Source organism: Rattus norvegicus, chromosome 17, assembly GCF_021556685.1.
Source record: "Rattus norvegicus strain SHRSP/BbbUtx chromosome 17, alternate assembly SHRSP_T2T, whole genome shotgun sequence".
Taxonomy (NCBI): Eukaryota; Metazoa; Chordata; class Mammalia; order Rodentia; family Muridae; genus Rattus; species Rattus norvegicus.
In genome coordinates this window covers 36,038,707-36,062,702 of record NC_141550.1, presented here as the reverse complement: position 1 = coordinate 36,062,702, position 23,996 = coordinate 36,038,707, and the positions used below count along the sequence as shown (strand labels likewise).

The 23,996-nt window shown below is 41.5% G+C and overlaps 1 pseudogene across 38 annotated transcripts in view; it reads right to left on the bottom strand.

Annotated features, from left to right (window-relative positions):
- The window catches only part of LOC134482707 (uncharacterized), a 501,539-nt pseudogene that overhangs the window by 56,012 nt on the left and 421,531 nt on the right, over positions 1 to 23,996 (bottom strand). For 8 of the 38 annotated variants that reach the window (XR_015641613.1, XR_015641624.1, XR_015641634.1 and 5 more), the window contains 2 exons: positions 14,258 to 14,465; positions 60 to 118 (listed from right to left, as the gene is read on the bottom strand). The exons of 16 other annotated variants lie outside the window; for them this stretch is intronic. The product of XR_015641613.1 is annotated as an uncharacterized LOC134482707, transcript variant X6 (transcript). Of the gene's footprint in view, positions 1 to 59; positions 119 to 13,651; positions 14,473 to 23,996 lie in introns of all 38 variants that reach the window. 14 more of the 38 variants (XR_015641629.1, XR_015641625.1, XR_015641627.1 and 11 more) reach the window with 4 other exon arrangements.

The following is a 23,996-nucleotide window of genomic DNA, read 5'->3' as shown; positions in this document are numbered from 1 at the left end:
AAATAAAGAAAGAAATTAAAAACTTTTTGGAATTTAATGAAAATGAAGATACAACATACCCAAACTTATGGGACACAATGAAAGCTGTGCTAAGAGGAAAACTCATAGCGCTGAGTGCCTGCAGAAAGAAACAGGAAAGAGCACATGTCAGCAGCTTGACAGCACACCTAAAAGCTCTAGAAAAAAAGAAGCAAATACACCCAGGAGGAGTAGAAGGCAGGAAATAATCAAACTCAGAGCTGAAATCAACCAAGTAGAAACAAAAAGGACCATAGAAAGAATCAACAGAACCAAAAGGTGGTTCTTTGAGAAAATCAACAAGATAGATAAACCCTTAGCCAGACTAACGAGATGACACAGAGAGTGCGTCCAAATTAACAAAATCAGAAATGAAAAGGGAGACATAACAACAGATTCAGAGGAAATTCAAAAAATCATCAGATCTTAGTATAAAAACCTATATTCAACAAAACTTGAAAATCTTCAGGAAATGGACAATTTCCTAGACAGATACCAGGTATCGAAGTTAAATCAGGAACAGATAAACCAGTTAAACAACCCCATAACTCCTAAGGAAATAGAAGCAGTCATTAAAGGTCTCCCAACCAAAAAGAGCCCAGGTCCAGACGGGTTTAGTGCAGAATTCTATCAAACCTTCATAGAAGACCTCATACCAATATTATCCAAACTATTCCACAAAATTGAAACAGATGGAGCACTACCGAATTCCTTCTACTAAGCCACAATTACTCTTATACCTAAACCACACAAAGACACAACAAAGAAAGAGAACTTCAGACCAATTTCCCTTATGAATATCGTCGCAAAAATACTCAACAAAATTCTGGCAAACCGAATCCAAGAGCACATCAAAACAATCTCTACCATGATCAAGTAGGCTTCATCCCAGGCATGCAGGGGTGGTTTAATATACGGAAAACCATCAACGTGATCCATTATATAAACAAACTGAAAGAACAGAACCACATGATCATTTCATTAGATGCTGAGAAAGCATTTGCCAAAATTCAACACCCCTTCATGATAAAAGTCCTGGAAAGAATACGAATTCAAGGCCCATACCTAAACATAGTAAAAGCCATATACAGCAAACCAGTTGCTAACATTAAACTAAATGGAGAGAAACTTGAAGCAATCCCACTAAAATCAGGGACTAGACAAGGCTGCCCACTCTCTCCCTACTTATTCAATACAGTTCTTGAAGTTCTAGCCAGAGCAATCAGACAACAAAAGGAGATCAAGGGGATACAGATCGGAAAAGAAGAAGTCAAAATATCACTATTTGCAGATGACATGATAGTATATTTAAGTGATCCCAAAAGTTCCACCAGAGAACTACTAAAGCTGATAAACAACTTCAGCAAAGTGGCTGGGTATAAAATTAACTCAAACAAATCAGTTGCCTTCCTCTATACAAAAGAGAAACAAGCCGAGAAAGAAATTAGAGAAACGACACCCTTCATAATAGACCCAAATAATATAAAGTACCTCAGTGTGACTTTAACCAAGCAAGTAAAAGATCTGTACAATAAGAACTTCAAGACACTGAGGAAAGAAATTGAAGAAGACCTCAGAAGATGGAAAGATCTCCCATGCTCATGGATTGGCAGGATTAATATAGTAAAAATGGCCATTTTACCAAAAGCAATCTACAGATTCAATGCAATCCCCATCAAAATACCAATCCAATTCTTCAAAGAGTTAGACAGAACAATTTGCAAATTCATCTGGAATAACAAAAACCCAGGATAGCTAAAGCTATCCTCAACAATAAAAGGACTTCAGGGAGAATCACTATCCCTGAACTCAAGCAGTATTACAGAGCAATAGTGATAAAAACTGCATGGTATTGGTACAGAGACAGACAGATAGACCAATGGAATAGAATTGAAGACCCAGAAATGAACCCACACACCTATGGTCACTTGATTTTTGACAAAGGAGCCAAAACCATCCAATGGAAAAAAGATAGCATTTTCAGCAAATGGTGCTGGTTCAACTGGAAGTCAACATGTAGAAGAATGCAGATCGATCCATCCTTATCACCCTGTACAAAGTTTAAGTCCAAGTGGATCAAGGACCTCCACATCAAACCAGACACACTCAACTAATAGAAGAAAAACTAGGAAGCATCTGGAACACATGGGCACTGGAAAAAATTTCCTGAACAAAACACCAATGGCTTATGCTCTAAGATCAAGAATCGACAAATGGGATCTCATGAAACTGCAAAGCTTCTGTAAGGCAAAGGACATGGTGGTTAGGACAAAACGGCAACCAACAGATTGGGAAAAGATCTTTACCAATCCTACAACAGATAGAGGCCTTATATCCAAAATATACAAAGAACTCAAGAAGTTAGACCGCAGGGAAACAAATAACCCTATTAAAAAATGGGTTTCAGAGCTAAACAAAGAATTCACAGCTGAGGAATGCCGAATGGCTGAGAAACACCTAAAGAAATGTTCACCATCTTTAGTCATAAGGGAAATGCAAATCAAAACAACCCTGAGATTTCACCTCACACCAGTGAGAATGGCTAAGATCAAAAACTCAGGTGACAGCAGATGCTGGCGAGGATGTGGAGAAAGAGGAACACTCCTCCATTGTTGGTGGGATTGCAGACTGGTAAAACCATTCTGGAAATCAGTCTGGAGGTTCCTCAGAAAATTGGACATTGAACTGCCTGAGGATCCAGCTATACCTCTCTTGGGCATATACCCAAAAGATGCCTCAACATATAAAAGAGACACGTGCTCCACTATGTTCATCGCAGCCTTATTTATAATAGCCAGAAAATGGAAAGAACCCAGATGCCCTTCAACAGAGGAATGGATACAGAAAATGTGGTACATCTACACAATGGAATATTACTCAGCTATCAAAAACAACGAGTTTATGAAATTCGTAGGCAAATGGTTGGAACTGGAAAATATCATCCTGAGTGAGCTAACCCAATCACAGAAAGACATACATGGTATGCACTCATTGATAAGTGGCTTTTAGCCCAAATGCTTGAATTACCCTAGATCCCTAGAACAAACGAAACTCAAGACGGATGATCAAAATGTGAATGCTTCACTCCTTCTTTAAATGAGGAAAAAGAATACCCTTGCAGGGAAGGGAGAGGCAAAGATTAAAACAGAGACTGAAGGAACACCCATTTGGAGCCTGCCCCACATGTGGCCCATACATATACAGCCACCCAATTAGACAAGATGGATGAAGCAAAGAAGTGCAGACCGACAGGAGCCGGATGTAGATCGCTCCTGAGAGACACAGCCAGAATACAGCAAATACAGAGGCGAATGCCAGCAGCAAACCACTGAACTGAGAATAGGTCCCCCGTTGAAGGAATCAGAGAAAGAACTGGAAGAGCTTGAAGGGGCTCGAGACCCCAAAAGTACAACAATGTCAAGCAACCAGAGCTTCCAGGGACTAAGCCACTACCTAAAGACTATACATGGACTGACCCTGGACTCTGACCCCATAGGTAGCAATGAATATCCTAGTAAGAGCACCAGTGGAAGGGGAAGCCCTGGGTCCTGCTAAGACTGAACCCCCAGTGAACTAGACTATGGGGGGAGGGCGGCAATGGGGGGAGGGTTGGGAGGGGAACACCCATAAGGAAGGGGAGGGGGGAGGGGGATGTTTGCCCGGAAACCGGGAAAGGGAATAACACTTGAAATGTATATAAGAAATACTCAAGTTAATTAAAAAAAAAAAGTATTTCTGTAAAGTTCCATATTGGAATAAAGGGACAGGCTCCCTGGCTTGGGTCTTCTTTTTCAACCTTCACCCTAGCTTATATTTGGGGTGCTCCTCAAAGATCCACAATTTATAGGCTCCTCAGGCTTTCTTCTCTAGTTTTTCTGCTTTACATTTTTATGCGTATGGTTGTTTTGCCTCCATATGTATCTGTTCAGCATATGCACACTTATAGAGCCTCTGAAGACCAGAAGAAGGTTTCATATTCTATGGAAGTTACAGATGCCAATAAGCTGCCACATGAGTGCTGGGGGATAAACCTGGGTCCTTTGGAAGAACACCAAGTGCTTTGAACTGCTAAGCCACCTCCCCAGCCTCTAAATATTGCCCCTTTTCAGAGGGAGTTTATTTAAGTCTGTACGTGCATGCACTCATGTGTTTGTGTGTTTGCACATGCTTGTACTGAGCACTATCCACAGACTCCAGAAGATATCAGACTCCCTGGAGCTAGAGTTACAGGTGGTTATGAATCATCTGAGATGGGTACTGGAACCTAAATCAAATCCTTTAAAAGAACAGCACAGATGTTTACATCTGTGCCACATCTCCTACCTTAAAGCCTTTTACAGGAAATTCTCAGACACGGGCAAGAACATATTCATTCTAGAATGGAAACTGTGCGTATCCTATTCTTCAAGAAATCAAGGCTGGTTCACCCAGCCCCACGGTTGCAGCTATACACAGCAAAATTTGTAGGAAAAAAAAAACCCAAAAACATGAAATATTTCAAATCTAACCTTCTTACATTAGGCAAACATTATGGGACTATGGAAGGTATTAAGAACTTCGAGAATAAAGGTAGAAATATTACTCTAGATCAGTGTTTCTCAATCTTCCTAATACTGAGAACCCTTAATACAGCTCCTCCTGGCGGAGAGCTTGTAGGCAGCACCCCACGAGCAATCTTGAGCCTCGGGACCACAGGTAAGACCAACTTTTCTGCTGCAAGCGACCTGCCTGGTGAACTCAGGACACACAGAGGCAAAATTCCTCTAGGACCGAGCACTTCCGGTGTTTACCCTGAGCCCCAAACCCGAGGATCCCGGCCCGCAGCAGCTCTCTGCTCCCAAACGCCATGGGAGAGAGACCTCACTGCCTGGTCAGGTGGGCACTCCTGAGGCTGCAGAGCGGAAGAGACCACCAACACTGCCCACCCCTGCCCACATCCATGGCCCAAGAGGAAACTGTATACAGCCTCTGAGTTCCCGTAGAGGAGGGCCCAGGAGCAGCAGGACCACTGCGTCTGAGACACCGCAAGAACCTGAAGGGAAGGACCAGATAAACAGTTCTCTGCACCCAAATCCCGTAGGAGGGAGAGCTAAACCTTCAGAGAGGCAGACACGCCTGGGAAACCAGAAGAGACTGCTCCCTGCACACATCTCTGATGCCAGAGGAAAACACCAAACGCCATCTGGAACCCTGGTGCACGGAAGCTCCTGGAAAAAGCGGCGCAGATCTTTCTGGTGGCTGCCGCCGCGGAGAGCTCATAAGCAACACCCCACGAGCAAACTTGAGCCTCGGGACCACAGGAAAAACCAACTTTTCTGCTGCAAGTGACCAGCCTGGTGAACTCCAGACACAGGCCCACAGGAACAGCTGAAGAACTATAGACAGGAAAAACTACAGGCCCGAAAGCAGAACACTCTGTCCCCATAACTGACTGAAAGAAAACAGGAAAACAGGTCTACACCACTCCTGACACACAGGCTTATAGGACAGTCTAGCCACTGTCAGAAATAGCAGAACAAAGTGACACTAGAGATAATCTGATGGCGAGAGGCAAGCGTAGGAACCCAAGCAACAGAAACCAAGACTACATGGCATCATCGGAGCCCAATTCTCCCACCAAAGCAAACACGGAACATCCAAACACACCAGAAAAGCAAGATCTAGTTTCAGAATCATATTTGATCGGGATGCTGGAGGACTTCAAGAAAGACGTGAAGAACTGCCTTAGAGAAACATAGGAAAACGTTAATAAAAAAGTAGAAGCCTACAGAGAGGAATCGCAAAAATCCCTGAAAGAATTCCAGGAAAACATAAATAAACAAGGAGAAGCCCATAGAGAGGAGTCACAAAAATCCCTGAAAGAATTCCAGGAAAACACAATCAAACAGTTGAAGGAATTAAAAATGGAAATAGAAGCAATCAAGAAAGAACACATGGAAACAATCCTGGATATAGAAAACCAAAAGAAGAGACAAGGAGCTGTAGATACAAGTTTCACCAACAGAATACAAGAGATGGAAGAGAGAACCTCAGGACCAGAAGATTCCATAGAAATCATTGACGCAACAATCAAAGAAAACGTAAAGCGGAAAAAGCTACTGGTCCAAAAGATACAGGAAATCCAGGACTCAATGAGAAGATCAAACCTAAGGATAATAGGTATAGAAGAGAGTGAAGACTCCCAGCTCAAAGGACCAGTAAATATCTTCAACAAAATCATAGAAGAAAACTTCCCTAACCTAAAAAAAGAGATACCCATAGGCATACAAGAAGCCTACAGAACTCCAAATAGATTGGACCAGAAAAGAAACACCCCCTGTCACATAATAGTCAAAACACCAAACGCACAAAATAAAGAAAGAATATTAAAAGCAGTAAGGGAAAAAGGTCAAGTAACATATAAAGGGAGACCTATCAGAATCACATCAGACTTTTCGCCAGAAACTATGAAAGCCAGAAGATCCTGGACTGATGTCATACAGACCCTAAGAGAACACAAATGCCAGCCCAGGTTACTGTATCCTGCAAAACTCTCAATTAACATAGATGGAGAAGCCAAGATATTCCATGACAAAACAAAATTTACACAATATCTTTCTACAAATCCAGCACTACAAAGGATAATAAATGGTAAATCCCCAAATAAGGGGGCAAGCTATACCTAGAAGAAGCAAGAAACTAATCGTCTTGGCAACAAAACAAAGAGAAGAAAAGCACACAAACATAACCTCACATCCAAATATGAATATAACAGGAAGCAATAATCACTATTCCTTAAGATCTCTCAACATCAATGGCCTCAACTCCCCAATAAAAAGACACAGATTAACAAACTGGATACGCAACGAGGACCCTGCATTCTGCTGCCTACAGGAAACACACCTCAGAGAAAAAGACAGACACTACCTCAGAGTGAAAGGCTGGAAAACAACTTTCCAAGCAAATGGTCAGAAGAAGCAAGCTGGAGTAGCCATTCTAATATCAAATAAAATCAATTTTCAACTAAAAGTCATCAAAAAAGATAAGGAAGGACACTTCATATTCATCAAAGGAAAAATCCATCAAGATGAACTCTCAATCCTAAATATCTATGCCCCAAATACAAGGGCACCTACATACGTAAAAGAAACCTTACTAAGCTCAAAACACACATTGCACCTCACACAATAATAGTAGGAGATTTCAACACCCCACTCTCATCAATGGACAGATCATGGAAACAGAAATTAAACAGAGACGTAGACAGACTAAGAGAAGTCACGAGCTAAATGGACTTAACAGATATTTATAGAACAGTCTATCCTAAAGCAAAAGGATATACCTTCTTCTCAGCTCATCATGGTACTTTCTCCAAAATTGACCATATAATTGGTCAAAAAATGGGCCTCAACAGGTACAGAAAGATAGAAATAATCCCATGCCTGCTATCAGACCACCACGGCCTAAAACTGGTCTTCAATAACAATAAGGGAAGAATGCCCACATATACGTGGAAATTGAACAATGCTCTACTCAATGATAACCTAGTCAAGGAAGAAATAAAGAAAGAAATTAAAAACTTTTTAGAATTTAATGAAAATGAAGGTACAACATACCCAAACTTATGGGACACAATGAAAGCTGTGCTAAGAGGAAAACTCATAGCGCTGAGTGCCTGCAGAAAGAAACAGGAAAGAGCATATGTCACCAATTTTTTTTTTTTTTGTAGCAAATTATTTTTTTTTTTTATTAACTTGAGTATTTCTTATATACATTTCGAGTGTTATTCCCTTTCCCGGTTTCCGGGCAAACATCCCCCTCCCCCCTCCCCTTCCTTATGGGTGTTCCCCTCCCAACCCTCCCACCATTGCCGCCCTCCCCCCATAGACTAGTTCACTGGGGGTTCAGTCTTAGCAGGACCCAGGGCTTCCCCTTCCACTGGTGCTCTTACTAGGATATTCATTGCTACCTATGGGGTCAGAGTCCAGGGTCAGTCCATGTATAGTCTTTAGGTAGTGGCTTAGTCCCTGGAAGCTCTGGTTGCTTGGCATTGTTGTACTTTTGGGGTCTCGAGCCCCTTCAAGCTCTTCCAGTTCTTTCTCTGATTCCTTCAATAGGGGACCTATTCTCAGTTCAGTGGTTTGCTGCTGGCATTCGCCTCTGTATTTGCTGTATTCTGGCTGTGTCTCTCAGGAGCGATCTACATCCGGCTCCTGTCGGTCTGCACTTCTTTGCTTCATCCATCTAGTCCAATTGGGTGGCTGTATATGTATGGGCCAAATGTGGGACAGGCTCTGAATGGGTGTTCCTTCAGTCTCTGTTTTAATCTTTGCCTCTCCCTTCCCTGCCAAGGGTATTCTTTTTCCTCATTTAAAGAAGGAGTGAAGCATTCACATTTTGATCATCCGTCTTGAGTTTCGTTTGTTCTAGGGATCTAGGGTAATTCAAGCATTTGGGCTAATAGCCACTTATCAATGAGTGCATACCATGTATGTCTTTCTGTGATTGGGTTAGCTCACTCAGGATGATATTTTCCAGTTCCAACCATTTGCCTACGAATTTCATAAACTCGTTGTTTTTGATAGCTGAGTAGTATTCCATTGTGTAGATGTACCACATTTTCTGTATCCATTCCTCTGTTGAAGGGCATCTGGGTTCTTTCCATTTTCTGGCTATTATAAATAAGGCTGCGATGAACATAGTGGAGCACGTGTCTCTTTTATATGTTGAGGCATCTTTTGGGTATATGCCCAAGAGAGGTATAGCTGGATCCTCAGGCAGTTCAATGTCCAATTTTCTGAGGAACCTCCAGACTGATTTCCAGAATGGTTTTACCAGTCTGCAATCCCACCAACAATGGAGGAGTGTTCCTCTTTCTCCACAACCTCGCCAGCATCTGCTGTCACCTGAGTTTTTGATCTTAGCCAATCGCACTGGTGTGAGGTGAAATCTCAGGGTTGTTTTGATTTGCATTTCCCTTATGACTAAAGATGTTGAACATTTCTTTAGGTGTTTCTCAGCCATTCGGCATTCCTCAGCTGTGAATTCTTTGTTTAGCTCTGAACCCCATTTTTTAATAGGGTTATTTGTTTCCCTGCGGTCTAACTTCTTGAGTTCTTTGTATATTTTGGATATAAGGCCTCTATCTGTTGTAGGGTTGGTAAAGATCTTTTCCCAATCTGTTGGTTGCCGTTTTGTCCTAACCACAGTGTCCTTTGCCTTACAGAAGCTTTGCAGTTTCATGAGATCCCATTTGTCAATTCTTGATCTTAGAGCATAAGCCATTGGTGTTTTGTTCAGGAAATTTTTTCCAGTGCCCATGTGTTCCAGATGCTTCCCTAGTTTTTCTTCTATTAGTTTGAGTGTGTCTGGTTTGATGTGGAGGTCCTTGATCCACTTCGACTTAAGCTTTGTACAGGGTGATAAGCCTGGATCGATCTGCATTCTTCTACATGTTGACCTCCAGTTGAACCAGCACCATTTGCTGAAAATGCTATCTTTTTTCCATTGGATGGTTTTGGCTCCTTTGTCAAAAATCAAGTGACCATAGGTGTGTGGGTTCATTTCTGGGTCTTCAATTCTATTCCATTGGTCTATCTGTCTGTCTCTGTACCAATACCATGCAGTTTTTATCACTATTGCTCTGTAATACTGCTTGAGTTCAGGGATAGTGATTCCCCCTGAAGTCCTTTTATTGTTGAGGATAGCTTTAGCTATCCTGGGTTTTTTGTTATTCCAGATGAATTTGCAAATTGTTCTGTCTAACTCTTTGAAGAATTGGATTGGTATTTTGATGGGGATTGCATTGAATCTGTAGATTGCTTTTGGTAAAATGGCCATTTTTACTATATTAATCCTGCCAATCCATGAGCATGGGAGATCTTTCCATCTTCTGAGGTCTTCTTCAATTTCTTTCTTCAGTGTCTTGAAGTTCTTATTGTACAGATCTTTTACTTGCTTGGTTAAAGTCACACCGAGGTACTTTATATTATTTGGGTCTATTATGAAGGGTGTCGTTTCCCTAATTTCTTTCTCGGCTTGTTTCTCTTTTGTATAGAGGAAGGCAACTGATTTATTTGAGTTAATTTTATACCCAGCCACTTTGCTGAAGTTGTTTATCAGCTTTAGTAGTTCTCTGGTGGAACTTTTGGGATCACTTAAATATACTATCATGTCATCTGCAAATAGTGATATTTTGACCTCTTCTTTTCCGATCTGTATCCCTTTGATCTCCTTTTGTTGTCTGATTGCTCTGGCTAGAACTTCAAGAACTATATTGAATAAGTAGGGAGAGAGTGGGCAGCCTTGTCTAGTCCCTGATTTTAGTGGGATTGCTTCAAGTTTCTCTCCATTTAGTTTAATGTTAGCAACTGGTTTGCTGTATATGGCTTTTACTATGTTTAGGTATGGGCCTTGAATTCGTATTCTTTCCAGGACTTTTATCATGAAGGGGTGTTGAATTTTGTCAAATGCTTTCTCAGCATCTAATGAAATGATCATGTGGTTCTGTTCTTTCAGTTTGTTTATATAATGGATCACGTTGATGGTTTTCCGTATATTAAACCATCCCTGCATGCCTGGGATGAAGCCTACTTGATCATGGTGGATGATTGTTTTGATGTGCTCTTGAATTCGGTTTGCCAGAATTTTATTGAGTATTTTTGCGTCGATATTCATAAGGGAAATTGGTCTGAAGTTCTCTTTCTTTGTTGTGTCTTTGTGTGGTTTAGGTATAAGAGTAATTGTAGATTCGTAGAAGGAATTCGGTAGGGCTCCATCTGTTTCAATTTTGTGGAATAGTTTGGATAATATTGGTATGAGGTCTTCTATGAAGGTTTGATAGAATTCTGCACTAAACCCATCTGGACCTGGGCTCTTTTTGGTTGGGAGACCTTTAATGACTGCTTCTATTTCCTTAGGAGTTATGGGGTTGTTTAACTGGTTTATCTGTTCCTGATTTAACTTTGATACCTGGTATCTGTCTAGGAAATTGTCCATTTCCTGAAGATTTTCAAATTTTGTTGAATATAGGTTTTTATAGTAAGATCTGATGATTTTTTGAATTTCCTCTGAATCTGTAGTTATGTCTCCCTTTTCATTTCTGATTTTGTTAATTTGGACGCACTCTCTGTGTCCTCTCGTTAGTCTGGCTAAGGGTTTATCTATCTTGTTGATTTTCTCAAAGAACCAACTTTTGGTCCTGTTGATTCTTTCTATGGTCCTTTTTGTTTCTACTTGGTTGATTTCAGCTCTGAGTTTGATTATTTCCTGCCTTCTACTCCTCCTGGGTGTATTTGCTTCTTTTTGTTCTAGAGCTTTTAGGTGTGCTGTCAAGCTGCTGACATATGCTCTTTCCTGTTTCTTTCTGCAGGCACTCAGCGCTATGAGTTTTCCTCTTAGCACAGCTTTCATTGTGTCCCATAAGTTTGAGTATGTTGTATCTTCATTTTCATTAAATTCTAAAAAGTTTTTAATTTCTTTCTTTATTTCTTCCTTGACCAGGTTATCATTGAGTAGAGCATTGTTCAATTTCCACGTATATGTGGGCGTTCTTCCCTTATTGTTATTGAAGACCAGTTTTAGGCCGTGGTGGTCCGATAGCACGCATGGGATTATTTCTATCTTTCTGTACCTGTTGAGGCCCATTTTTTGACCAATTATATGGTCAATTTTGGAGAAAGTACCATGAGGAGCTGAGAAGAAGGTATATCCTTTTGCTTTAGGATAGAATGTTCTATAAATATCCGTTAAGTCCATTTGGCTCATGACTTCTCTTAGTCTGTCGACATCACTGTTTAATTTCTGTTTCCATGATCTGTCCATTGATGAGAGTGGGGAGTTGAAATCTCCCACTATTATTGTGTGAGGTGCAAGGTGTGTTTTGAGCTTTAGTAAGGTTTCTTTTACGTATGTAGGTGCCCTTGTATTTGGGGCATAGATATTTAGAATTGAGAGTTCATCTTGGTGGATTTTTCCTTTGATGAATATGAAGTGTCCTTCCTTATCTTTTTTGATGACTTTTAGTTGGAAATTGATTTTATTTGATATTAGAATGGCTACTCCAGCTTGCTTCTTCTGACCATTTGCTTGGAAAGTTGTTTTCCAGCCTTTCACTCTGAGGTAGTGTCTGTCTTTGTCTCTGAGGTGTGTTTCCTGTAGGCAGCAGAATGCAGGGTCCTCGTTGCGTATCCAGTTTGTTAATCTATGTCTTTTTATGGGGAGTTGAGGCCATTGATATTGAGAGATATTAAGGAATAGTGATTATTGTTTCCCTTTATATACATATTTGGATGTGAGGTTATGTTTGTGTGCTTTCATTCTCTTTGTTTTGTTGCCAAGACGATTAGTTTCTTGCTTCTTCTAGGGTATAGCTTGCCTCCTTATGTTGGGCTTTACCATTTATTATCCTTTGTAGTGCTGGATTTGTAGAAAGATATTGTGTAAATTTGGTTTTGTCATGGAATATCTTGGTTTCTCCATCAATGTTAATTGAGAGTTTTGCTGGATACAGTAACCTGGGCTGGCATTTGTGTTCTCTTAGGGTCTGTATGACATCAGTCCAGGATCTTCTGGCCTTCATAGTTTCTGGCGAGAAGTCTGGTGTGATTCTGATAGGTCTCCCTTTATATGTTACTTGACCTTTTTCCCTTACTGCTTTTAATATTCTTTCTTTATTTTGTGCGTTTGGTGTTTTGACAATTATGTGACGGGAGGTGTTTCTTTTCTGGTCCAATCTATTTGGAGTTCTGTAGGCTTCTTGTATGCCTATGGGTATCTCTTTTTTTAGGTTAGGGAAGTTTTCTTCTATGATTTTGTTGAAGATATTTACTGGTCCTTTGAGCTGGGAGTCTTCACTCTCTTCTATACCTATTATCCTTAGGTTTGATCTTCTCATTGAGTCCTGGATTTCCTGTATGTTTTGGACCAGTAGCTTTTTCCGCTTTACATTATCTTTGACAGTTGAGTCAATGATTTCTATGGAATCTTCTGCTCCTGAGATTCTCTCTTCCATCTCTTGTATTCTGTTGGTGAAGCTTGTATCTACAGCTCCTTGTCTCTTCTTTTGGTTTTCTATATCCAGGGTTGTTTCCATGTGTTCTTTCTTGATTGCTTCTATTTCCATTTTTAATTCCTTCATCTGTTTGATTGTGTTTTCCTGGAATTCTTTCAGGGATTTTTGCCATTCCTCTCTGTAGGCCTCTACTTGTTTATTAATGATTTCCTGTGTTTCCCTAAGTGTGTTCATGTCTTTCTTGAAGTCCTCCAGCATCATGATCAAATATGATTTTGAAACTAGATCTTGCTTTTCTGGTGTGTTTGGATATTCCATGTTTGTTTTGGCGGGAGAATTGGGCTCCGATGATGGCATGCAGTCTTGGTTTCTGTTGCTTGGGTTCCTGCGCTTGCCTCTCGCCATCAGATTATCTCTAGTGTTACTTTGTTCTGCTATTTCTGACAGTGGCTAGACTGACCTATAAGCCTGTGTGTCAGGAGTGCTGTAGACCTGTTTTCCTCTCTTTCAGTCAGTTATGGGGACAGTGTGTTCTGCTTTCCGGCGTGTAGTTTTTCCTCTCTACAGGTCTTCAGCTGTTCCTGTGGGCCTGTGTCTTGAGTTCACCAGGCAGCTTTCTTGCAGCAGAAAATTTGGTCTTACCTGTGGTCCCGAGGCTCAGGTTCGCTCGTGGGGTGCTGCCCAGGGGCTCTCTGCAGCGGCAGCAACCAGGAAGACCTGTGCCGCCCCTTCCGGGAGCTTCAGTGGACCAGGGTTCCAGATGGTCTTTGGCTTTTTCCTCTGGCGTCCGAGATGTGTGTGCAGGGAGCAGTCTCTTCTGGTTTCCCAGGCTTGTCTGCCTCTCTGAAGGTTTAGCTCTCCCTCCCACGGGATTTGGGTGCAGAGAACTGTTTATCCGGTCTGTTTCCTTCAGGGTCCGGCGGTGTCTCTGGCAGGGGTCCTGCCGCTCCTGGGCCCTCCCCCATGGGAGCCCAGAGGCCTTATACAGTTTCCCCTTGGGCCAGGGATGTGGGCAGGGGTGAGCAGTGTTGGTGGTCTCTTCCGCTCTGTAGCCTCAGGAGTGCCCACCTGACCAGGCGGTTGGGTCTCTCTCTCACCGGGTCTGGGAGCAGAGAGCTGCTGCAGGCCGGGATCCGCGGGTGTGGGACTTCCGGTAAACACAGACCGTGCCGGGTCCTAGAGAAATTCTGCTTCCGTGTGTCCCAAGCTCACCAGGCAGCTTTCTTGCAGCAGAAAATTTGGTCTTACCTGTGGTCCCGAGGCTCAGGTTCGCTCGTGGGGTGCTGCCCAGGGGCTCTCTGCAGCGGCAGCAACCAGGGAGACCTGTGCCGCCCCTTCCGGGAGCTTCAGTGCACCAGGGTTCCAGATGGTCTTTGGCTTTTTCCTCTGGCGTCCAAGATGTGTGTGCAGGGAGCAGTCTCTTCTGGTTTCCAATGTCACCAATTTGACAGCACACCTAAAAGCTCGAGAACAAACAGAAGCAAATACACCCAGGAGGAGTAGAAGGCAGGAAATAATCAAACTCAGAGCTGAAATCAACCAAGTAGAAACAAAAAGGACCATAGAAAGAATCAACAGAACCAAAAGGTGGTTCTTTGAGAAAATCAACAACATAGATAAACCCTTAGCCAGACGAATGAGAGGACACAGAGAGTGTGTCCAAATTAACAAAATCAGAAATGAAAAGGGAGACATAACTCCAGATTCAGAGGAAATTCAAAAAATCATCAGATCTTACTATAAAAGCCTATATTCAACAAAACTTGAAAATCTTCAGGAAATGGACAATTTCCTAGACAGATACCAGGTACCAAAGTTAAATCAGGAACAGATAAACCAATTAAACAACCTCATATCTCCTAAGGAAATAGAAGCAGTCATTGAAGGTCTCCCAACCAAAAAGAGCCCAGGTCCAGACAGGTTTAGTGCAGAATTCTATCAGACCTTCATAGTAGACCTCATACCAATATTATCTAAACTATTCCACAAACTTGAAACGGATAGAGCACTACCGAATTCCTTCTTGAAGCCACAATTACTCTTATACCTAAACCACAGAAAGACCCAACAAAGAAAGAGAACCTCAGACCAATTTCCCTTATGAATATCGTCGCAAAAATACTCAATAAAATTCTGTCAAACCGAATCCAAGAGCACATCAAAACAATCATCCACCATGATCAAGTAGGCCTCATCCCAGGCATGCAGGGATGGTTTAATATATGGAAAACCATCAACGTGATCCATTATATAAACTAACTGAAAGATAAAAACCACATGATCATTTCATTAGATGCTGAGAAAGCATTTGACAAAATTCAACACCCCTTCATGATAAAAGTCCTGGAAAGAATACGAATTCAAGGCCCATACCTAAACATAGTAAAAGCCATATACAGCAAACCAGTTGCTAACATTAAACTAAATGGAGAGAAACTTGAAGCAATCCCACTAAAATCAGGGACTAGACAAGGCTGCCCACTCTCTCCCTACTTATTCAATATAGTTCTTGAAGTTCTAGCCAGAGCAATCAGACAACAAAAGGAGGTCATGGGGATACAGATCGGAAAAGAAGAAGTCAAAATATCACTATTTGCAGATGATATGATAGTATATTTAAGTGATCCCAAAAGTTCCACCAGAGAACTACTAAAGCTGATAAACAACTTCAGCAAAGTGGCTGGGTATAAAATTAACTCAAAGAAATCAGTAGCCTTCCTCTACACAAAAGAGAAACAAGCTGAGAAAGAAATTAGGGAAACGACACCCTTCATAATAGACCCAAATAATATAAAGTACCTCAGTGTGACTTTAACCAAGCAAGTAAAAGATTTGTACAATAAGAACTTCAAGACTCTGAAGAAAGAAACTGAAGAAGACCTCAGAAGATGGAAAGATCTCCCATGCTCATGGATTGGTAGGATTAATATAGTAAAAATGGCCATTTTACCAAAAGCGATCTACAGATTCAATGCAATCCCCATCAAAATTCCAACCCAATTCTTCAAAGAGTTAGACAGAACAATTTGCAAATTCATCTGGAATAACAAAAAACCCAGGATAGCTAAAGCTATCCTCAACAATAAAAGGACTTCAGGGGGAATCACTATCCCTGAACTCAAGCAGTATTACAGAGCAATAGTGATAAAAACTGCATGGTATTGGTACAGAGACAGACAGATAGACCAATGGAACAGAATTGAAGACCCAGAAATGAACCCACACACCTATGGGCACTTGATTTTTGACAAAGGAGCCACAACCATCAAATGGAAAAAAGATAGCATTTTCAGCAAATGGTGCTGGTTCAACTGGAGGTCAACATGTAGAAGAATGCAGATCGATCCATGCTTATCACCCTGTACAAAGCTTAAGTCCAAGTGGGTCAAGGACCTCCACATCAAACCAGATACACTCAAACTAATACAAGAAAAACTAGGGAAGCATCTGGAACACATGGGCACTGGAAAAAATTTCCTGAACAAAACACCAATGGCTTATGCTCTAAGATCAAGAATCGACAAATGGGATCTCATAAAACTGCAAAGCTTCTGTAAGGCAAAGGACACTGTGGTTAGGACAAAACGGCAACCAACAGATTGGGAAAAGATCTTTACCAATCCTACAACAGATAGAGGCCTTATATCCAAAATATACAAAGAACTCAAGAAGTTAGACCGCAGGGAGACAAATAACCCTATTAAAAAATGGGGTTCAGAGCTAAACAAAGAATTCACAGCTGAGGAATGCCGAATGGCTGAGAAACACCTAAAGAAATGTTCAACATCTTTAGTCATAAGGGAAATGCAAATCAAAACAACCCTGAGATTTCACCTCACACCAGTGAGAATGGCTAAGATCAAAAACTCAGGTGACAGCAGATGCTGGCGAGGATGTGGAGAAAGAGGAACACTCCTCCATTGTTGGTGGGATTGCAGACTGGTACAACCATTCTGGAAATCAGTCTGGAGGTTCCTCAGAAAATTGGACATTGAACTGCCTGAGGATCCAGCTATACCTCTCTTGGGCATATACCCAAAAGATGCCCCAACATATAAAAAAGACACGTGCTCCACTATGTTCATTGCAGCCTTATTTATAATAGCCAGAAGCTGGGAAGAACCCAGATGCCCTTCAACAGAGGAATGGATACAGAAAATGTGGTACATCTACACAATGGAATATTACTCAGCTATCAAAAACAACGACTTTATGAAATTCGTAGGCAAATGGCTGGAACTGGAAAATATCATCCTGAGTGAGCTAACCCAAACACAGAAAGACATACATGGTATGCACTCACTGATAAGTGGCTATTAGCCCAAAGCTTGAATTACCCTAAATGCCTAGAACAAATGAAACTCAAGACAGATGATCAAAATGTGAATGGTTCACTCCTTCTTTAAAAGGGGAACAAGAATACCCTTGGCAGGGAAGAGAGAGGCAAAGATTAAAACAGAGACTGAAGGAACACCCATTCAGAGTCTGCCCCACATGTGGCCCATGCATATACAGCCATCCAATTAGACAAGATGGATGAAGCAAAGAAGTGCAGGCCGACAGGAGCCGGATGTAGATCGCTCCTGAGAGACACAGCCAGAATACAGCAAATACAGAGGCGAATACCAGCAGCAAACCACTGAACTGAGAATAGGACCCCCGTTGAAGGAATCAGAGAAAGAACTGGAAGAGCTTGAAGGGGCTCGAGACCCCATATGTACAACAATGCCAAGCAACCAGAGCTTCCAGGGACTAAGCCACTACCTAAAGACTATACATGGACTGACCCTGGACTCTGACCTCATAGGTAGCAATGAATATCCTAGTAAGAGCACCAGTGGAAGGGGAAGCCCTGGGTCCTGCTAAGACTGAACCCCCAGTGAACTAGACTGTTGGGGGGAGGGGGACAATGGGGGGAGGGTGGGGAGGGGAACACCGATAAGAAAGGGGAGGGGGGAGGGGGATGTTTGCCCGGAAACTGGGAAAGGGAATAACACTCGAAATGTATATAAGAAATACTCAAGTTAAGAATAAAAAAAAAATAAAATAAAATAAAATTAAAAAAAAAAAAAAAAAGAAGTGCAGGCCGACAGGAGCCGGATGTAGATCTCTCCTGAGAGACACAGCCAGAATACAGCGAACACAGAGGCGAATGCCAGCAGCAAACCACTGAACTGAGAATAGGACCCCCGTTGAAGGAATCAGAGAAAGAACTGGAAGAGCTTGAAGGGACTCGAGACCCCATATGTACAACAATGCCAAGCAACCAGGGCTTCCAGGGACTAAGCCACTACCTAAAGACTATACATGGATTGACCCTGGACTCTTACCTCATAGGTAGCAATGAATATCCTAGTAAGAGCACCAGTGGAAGGGGAAGCCCTGGGTCCTGCTAAGACTGAACCCCCCCAGTGAACTAGATTGTTGGGGGGAGGACGGCAATGGGGGGAGGGTGGGGAGGGGAACACCCATAAGGAAGGGGAGGGGGGAGGGGGATGTTTGCCCGGAAACCGGGAAAGGGAATAACACTCAAAATGTATATAAGAAATATTCATGTTAATAAAAAAAAAATACAGCTCCTCCTGTTGTTTTGACACCCCAAACATAAAATTATTTTCATTGCTACTTGATAATTATAATTCTGTTATTGTTGTGAATCATAATGTAAATATTTTTGGAGATAAAACAGTTGCCAAAGGGATTGCAACCTATACATTGAGAAGCACTGCTCTGGAGACTAACTAATCTATACGGCATAGATTAACTAATTTGGAACACAAAAAATGTAGAGACTCGAGGTTGATAAATTATTTTCACAGTTAAACACAACTCCTCAGAGATAGCAATAAAATTAAAGCTCAACAATTTGCATTGTTACTTCAGTTCTTCCCACTGGCAACATATAAGCTGCCTGACAACATCTGTGAATTTCTGTCCTTACCTGAGCTTACTCAACTACAAATGCACACACATGAAGATGAAGCAAGAGACATCATCCCCGCCATGTACACTTTCTTATTCAATGCTTTCATTGTTCAACTAACATTTATTGAATATTTCCAATATTCTGTTACAACAAATACTGCATCGGGGATGGGAAAGATAACTGATAATTGTCTCTATTTCAATTAAGTCACAATGCAATGGCAAGACAGACAAATACAATTATATCCAGGGATGTCCAGTGTAAGATTCTAAATACTGGATTCTCAAGGCACCCAAGTCACTTTTATCACGATTCAGTTGTAACTAGTATTCTTTAGGTAGATATTCAATTATGTATACAAACATATGAAGAAAGTGGTATCAACACAAAACCCCATTACAATACAATTGCAAACCATATAAAAAAATAAGTACATAGTGACACAGAAATCGTGAGAACAGCTCCCCTTTTCAAAGCTAGTTCAGGTGTTACAGCTGCTTAGTTTGGCAACCATCCCCATGCACTACAAACAGCTCCCTATGAAGCAGCAGGAGTTGCTTCTGTTCTGCATCCTACAACAGTATTAAAGGAATTATGTGTTCACACTGAAAATGTTTGTAATCTGTTCATTATTTTGGTGTTATTGTTGTTTGCGACAGTATCTTATTATGTAGCCCCAGATGGCCTAGATTCACTGTGTAGATCAGGCTGGCTTTAAACTCACAGAAATCTGTTTGCCTTTACCAATGCCTCTACATCCTGAGTACTGGGATTAAAGGCATGTACTACCATGCCAGCCCACCCTGTTCAGTATTTAATAGAACAATTGGGGGAAGGGTAACCATGTGTTCCTTACATCAGTATTAATTTATAGCATTAATGATCCCCTGAGTGAGATATCCAAAATAAATTGCAGAGGCCATGTGGTGTGTGTGTGTGTGTGTGTGTGTGTGTGTGTGTGTGTGTGTGTGTGTTCTAGAGGCCTTAGAACAAATGCACACACATACCCACATGTACATAGAAACACACCTTCATTAATTATCTTCCCCCTATCGGGTGAAAATAGAGGGTATCCACTGAAATGATATTTTTCTTTTATATTCAATATACACGCTCTCTCATACACCCATAGCATTAAAAAAATTGGTAAACTTCATTAAAATATTTTTCTCAAATACAAGACTCTCTAGCTAAAGAGTAACTACAGTATTTAAAATACCAAATGTTGTAACGGCAAAATTAGCATTAATATTTCAAGTCTATCCCTACAAATTCTGAAACTAAATACCTTTCCTGAAACACGAAGTTTTTTAATTTAGAATTCGAACTTCATAGGCTGCTGCATCACTTAAACTATTAATTCTAATTAAAAAGAAAAAATACAATTATTCCCCCAACACCAACATAGTTTAGAAATATTTTAGTAAAGGAAATAAAAACCCACAGACATTTTTTCTCTTGGGGAGCATAGGCATTTATATAACCCACCATGGAATTATATATATGCTAATTACATGCTAATGTAAACATGAAAAAAATGTTATATGGAAATTACAAGCTGAACCAAAAACATGCAAATGCTAAAAAAAATAAAAAGTCTACTTGAAAACAATGTCTGCCATCTTGCTTATCCATGTGTAAACATCCAATATGCTCAAGATTTTGACATCTCTATTCATCTTGGGATTTGAATCAGCTATAAATATATGACCCTTAACTGCGTGATTGATTTGTCAAAAATTCTGGAACCCTTTGCATATGAGTCTATCTTGATACAAATATAGACACTTCCATGGTTCTCCATTTTGAGTAATAACTTCCCTAGGACATTCAGAAGCCTTTAACAAAGACTCTGTGTGTGTGTGTGTGTGTGTGTGTGTGTGTGTGTGTGTGTGTGTGTGTCTGTGTGTGTCTGTGTGTGTCTGTGTGTGTCTGTGTGTGTGTGTGTGGTGTGTGTGTGTGTGTTATCCAACTCATTGGCTCAGCTGTTCACACTCCAAACTGTTTTTCAACGTAGAGATCTCATTTTTAATCTTCCTTTGTTTGCAGCCATGTTCTCCAGTGTGCTTAAAGGAAGCATTCTAGAAAATTCTGTGGGGTTGAGGAGATGGCTCAGCTGGTAAAATGCCTTCTGTACAACTGTGAGAATCTGAATTCAGATCCTAAACATGTACATAAAACTCAGCTACATTGGCATGTGCTGAGGAAAAGGAAGCATGGAGACAGAGGCAGATCTGTGGCACCTTCTGGACAGTCAGCCTAACTGAGCTGATGAACTCTAAGTTCAAGGAGACCTCACCTTAAAAACAGAAAGTGGAAAACAAAGAAAGGAATGTACATACACAAATACATGTGCATATACATGAACACAAACATATTTACACACCCGCACTCACACTCCTTCTGTACCCAAAAGGGGTCAAAAGGAGGTGTCTTTCTCTTCTTCCTATCCTGGCACAAGGAAACTTCTCCAGTCAAAATGTCAGGGGAAAGAACGACATGCAGTGTATTCAATGGTATAGGTTCCAAGCCTTTCGTCCACAAGTCTGTGCCCTCGGGCAATGAATAGGCTTCTGCATCTGGCAAACACATGGCAAAAATAAGGCCAAGTATGGCCAGCAAACATGGCCAAGTTCTTTCATTGACCCAGTATGATTGCCAACCCACAGTTCCAAGTGACAATTCAATTTCCAAATGAAACCATCAATTTTCTGGTGGGTATTAGCCTTTGACATGTAGGTATAAACAAATGTAAATCATTTGCTTAGAGTTAGAATTAACACAAGTCAGAAAGTAAGACACGAGAGCTGTAACAGTGACTCAGCAAGCCAAGGTGCTCACCACCAAGTCTAATATCTAGGGCTGACCCCCAGGATGCACATGGTGGAAGGAGAGAACCAACTCTTGCAAGTTATCCTCTGGCCTAGCTATATGCACCATGCCATGCATATGAACATTCCACAAATGCAACATAGAAGCAAAAAGGGTATCTATTATAGATTTATCAGCAATGATGGTGGTATCTAACGTAAGACAGATCATATGGAAGTGGGCCTGTGAAGACAATTTCACTCACACGCCCAAGGATGCTGAAATTTAAGGAAAGAGCGTGCTCCAGTGGCTTTCAGTAGGGAAAGACTGGAGAGATGGTGAGAGGTTAGAAGTAAATATCATCCTGAGTGAGGTAACCCAGTCACAAAAGAACACACATCGTATGCACTCACTGATAAGTGGATATTAGCCCAAACGCTTGGAATAGCCAAGATACAATTCACAGACCATACAAAGCTCAAGAAGGAAGACCAAAGTGTGGACATTTCAGTTCTTCATAGAAGGGGCAGCAAATTACTCACCAGAGAAAGAGAGTGGGATGGACTTGGGAGAAAAGAGGAGGAGGGGGGAAACAGGGGTATGATCAGGTATGGGATGAGATGGGGATGATATACAGGGGATCGAGAATTTGAGCAGAGGTTTGTGGTAATGGAGGATGGGCAACTAGGGTTAGCCAGCAGCAAGTCCTAGATGCCAGAAAAGCAACAGGGTCCCAGCACCCAACAGGGATGTGATTAGCTGAAATAACCAACAAAGAGAAGGTAAAACCTATAGAAGCCATATCCAGAGGTTAGGCAAGGCCCTGGTTGGGGAATGGGGCCACCCACTCATCTCCAAATTTTTAACCCAGAATTGCTCTCTTCTCTAAAGGAAATACAGAGACAAAGTGTAGAACAGAGACTGAGGGAAAGTCTATCCAAAGACGGCCCCACTTGGGGTCCATCCCATGTATAGATACCAAACCTAAACACTATTGCAGATGCCAAGAAGTGCTTCCTGACAGGAGCCTGATAGAGCTGTCTCCTGAGAGGTTCTGCCAGAGCCTGACAAATACAGAGGTGGATACTCACAGCTAACCATAGAACCCATGGGAACCCCAATGGAGGAGTTAGAAAAAGGACTGAAGGAACTGAAGGGGTTTGCAACCCCATAGGAAGAACAACAATAACAACCAACCAGAGCCCCCAGAGTTCCCAGGGACTAAACCCCCAACCAAAGAATAGACATGGAGGGACCCATGGCTCCATCTACATATGTAGCAGAGGATGGTCTTTGTTGAGCATCAGTAACAGAGAGGCTCTTGGTCCTGTGAAGGCTCAATGCCCCAGTGTAGGGGAATGCCAGGACGGGGAGATGGAGGTGGATGGGTAGGGAAGCACCCTCAAGGAAACAGGGAGAGGGAGGATAGGATGGGGGGTGCAGAGGGGAAACATTTGAAATGTAAATAAATGAAATATCCAATGGGGGAAAAACGTGCTTGCTGCTCTTCCAAGGGACTCAGTTCCAACATCAGGGAAGTCATACCTGCCTGTAACTTCAGCTCTGGGAAATCTGCCTTGGTCTTCTGGACTCCTTAGGCATCCACACACCAAACATAAGATGTTGGTTGTAACTTAGATAAGTGCATACATTGTTAAGTATATTCTCTCCACACATTTGCTGTCTGGAAGCTTTACCACCTGGGGCAATGTTGCTACAGACTCAGACATTTACATGCTCCTCACTTTCTGTCAGATCATGATAGATTTGGAGATGTCAGGAGGAAGCCAGAAACACTGGCTGGCTAGAGTTTCAACCTAGTTCTCCAGGCTCTCTTTTTCAAACCATTATCAGTTCTGTCAAGTTAAGATGCGCTGATTGAGCTGTGTCTGCTACAGGTTTTACATTAGACTGACAGTTCCCTCTTGCAGCATGACCAAACAACTATCTCCTGACACATGTGTATCAACGCACATCCACAAACAGAAAACAATGTTGTCCTAGCTGGCATGGCCACACAAAAAAAATCTACATTCAAAATGTGAGATTAATAATGCATTTGTTAATATAGTATGCTTTAACCTATATGAGGAGTACACTAGAAGAAGTTGTGTATCTGTTGAAGCACCATAAGAAACTAATAAGACACAGATATTGTACTTTCACAAAACTTCCATAAAGCACATCAGAGATACACTAACAAGCTTCCTTAGGCCATCTTCTTTATTTGTTTTTCTTTCTAATAATAAA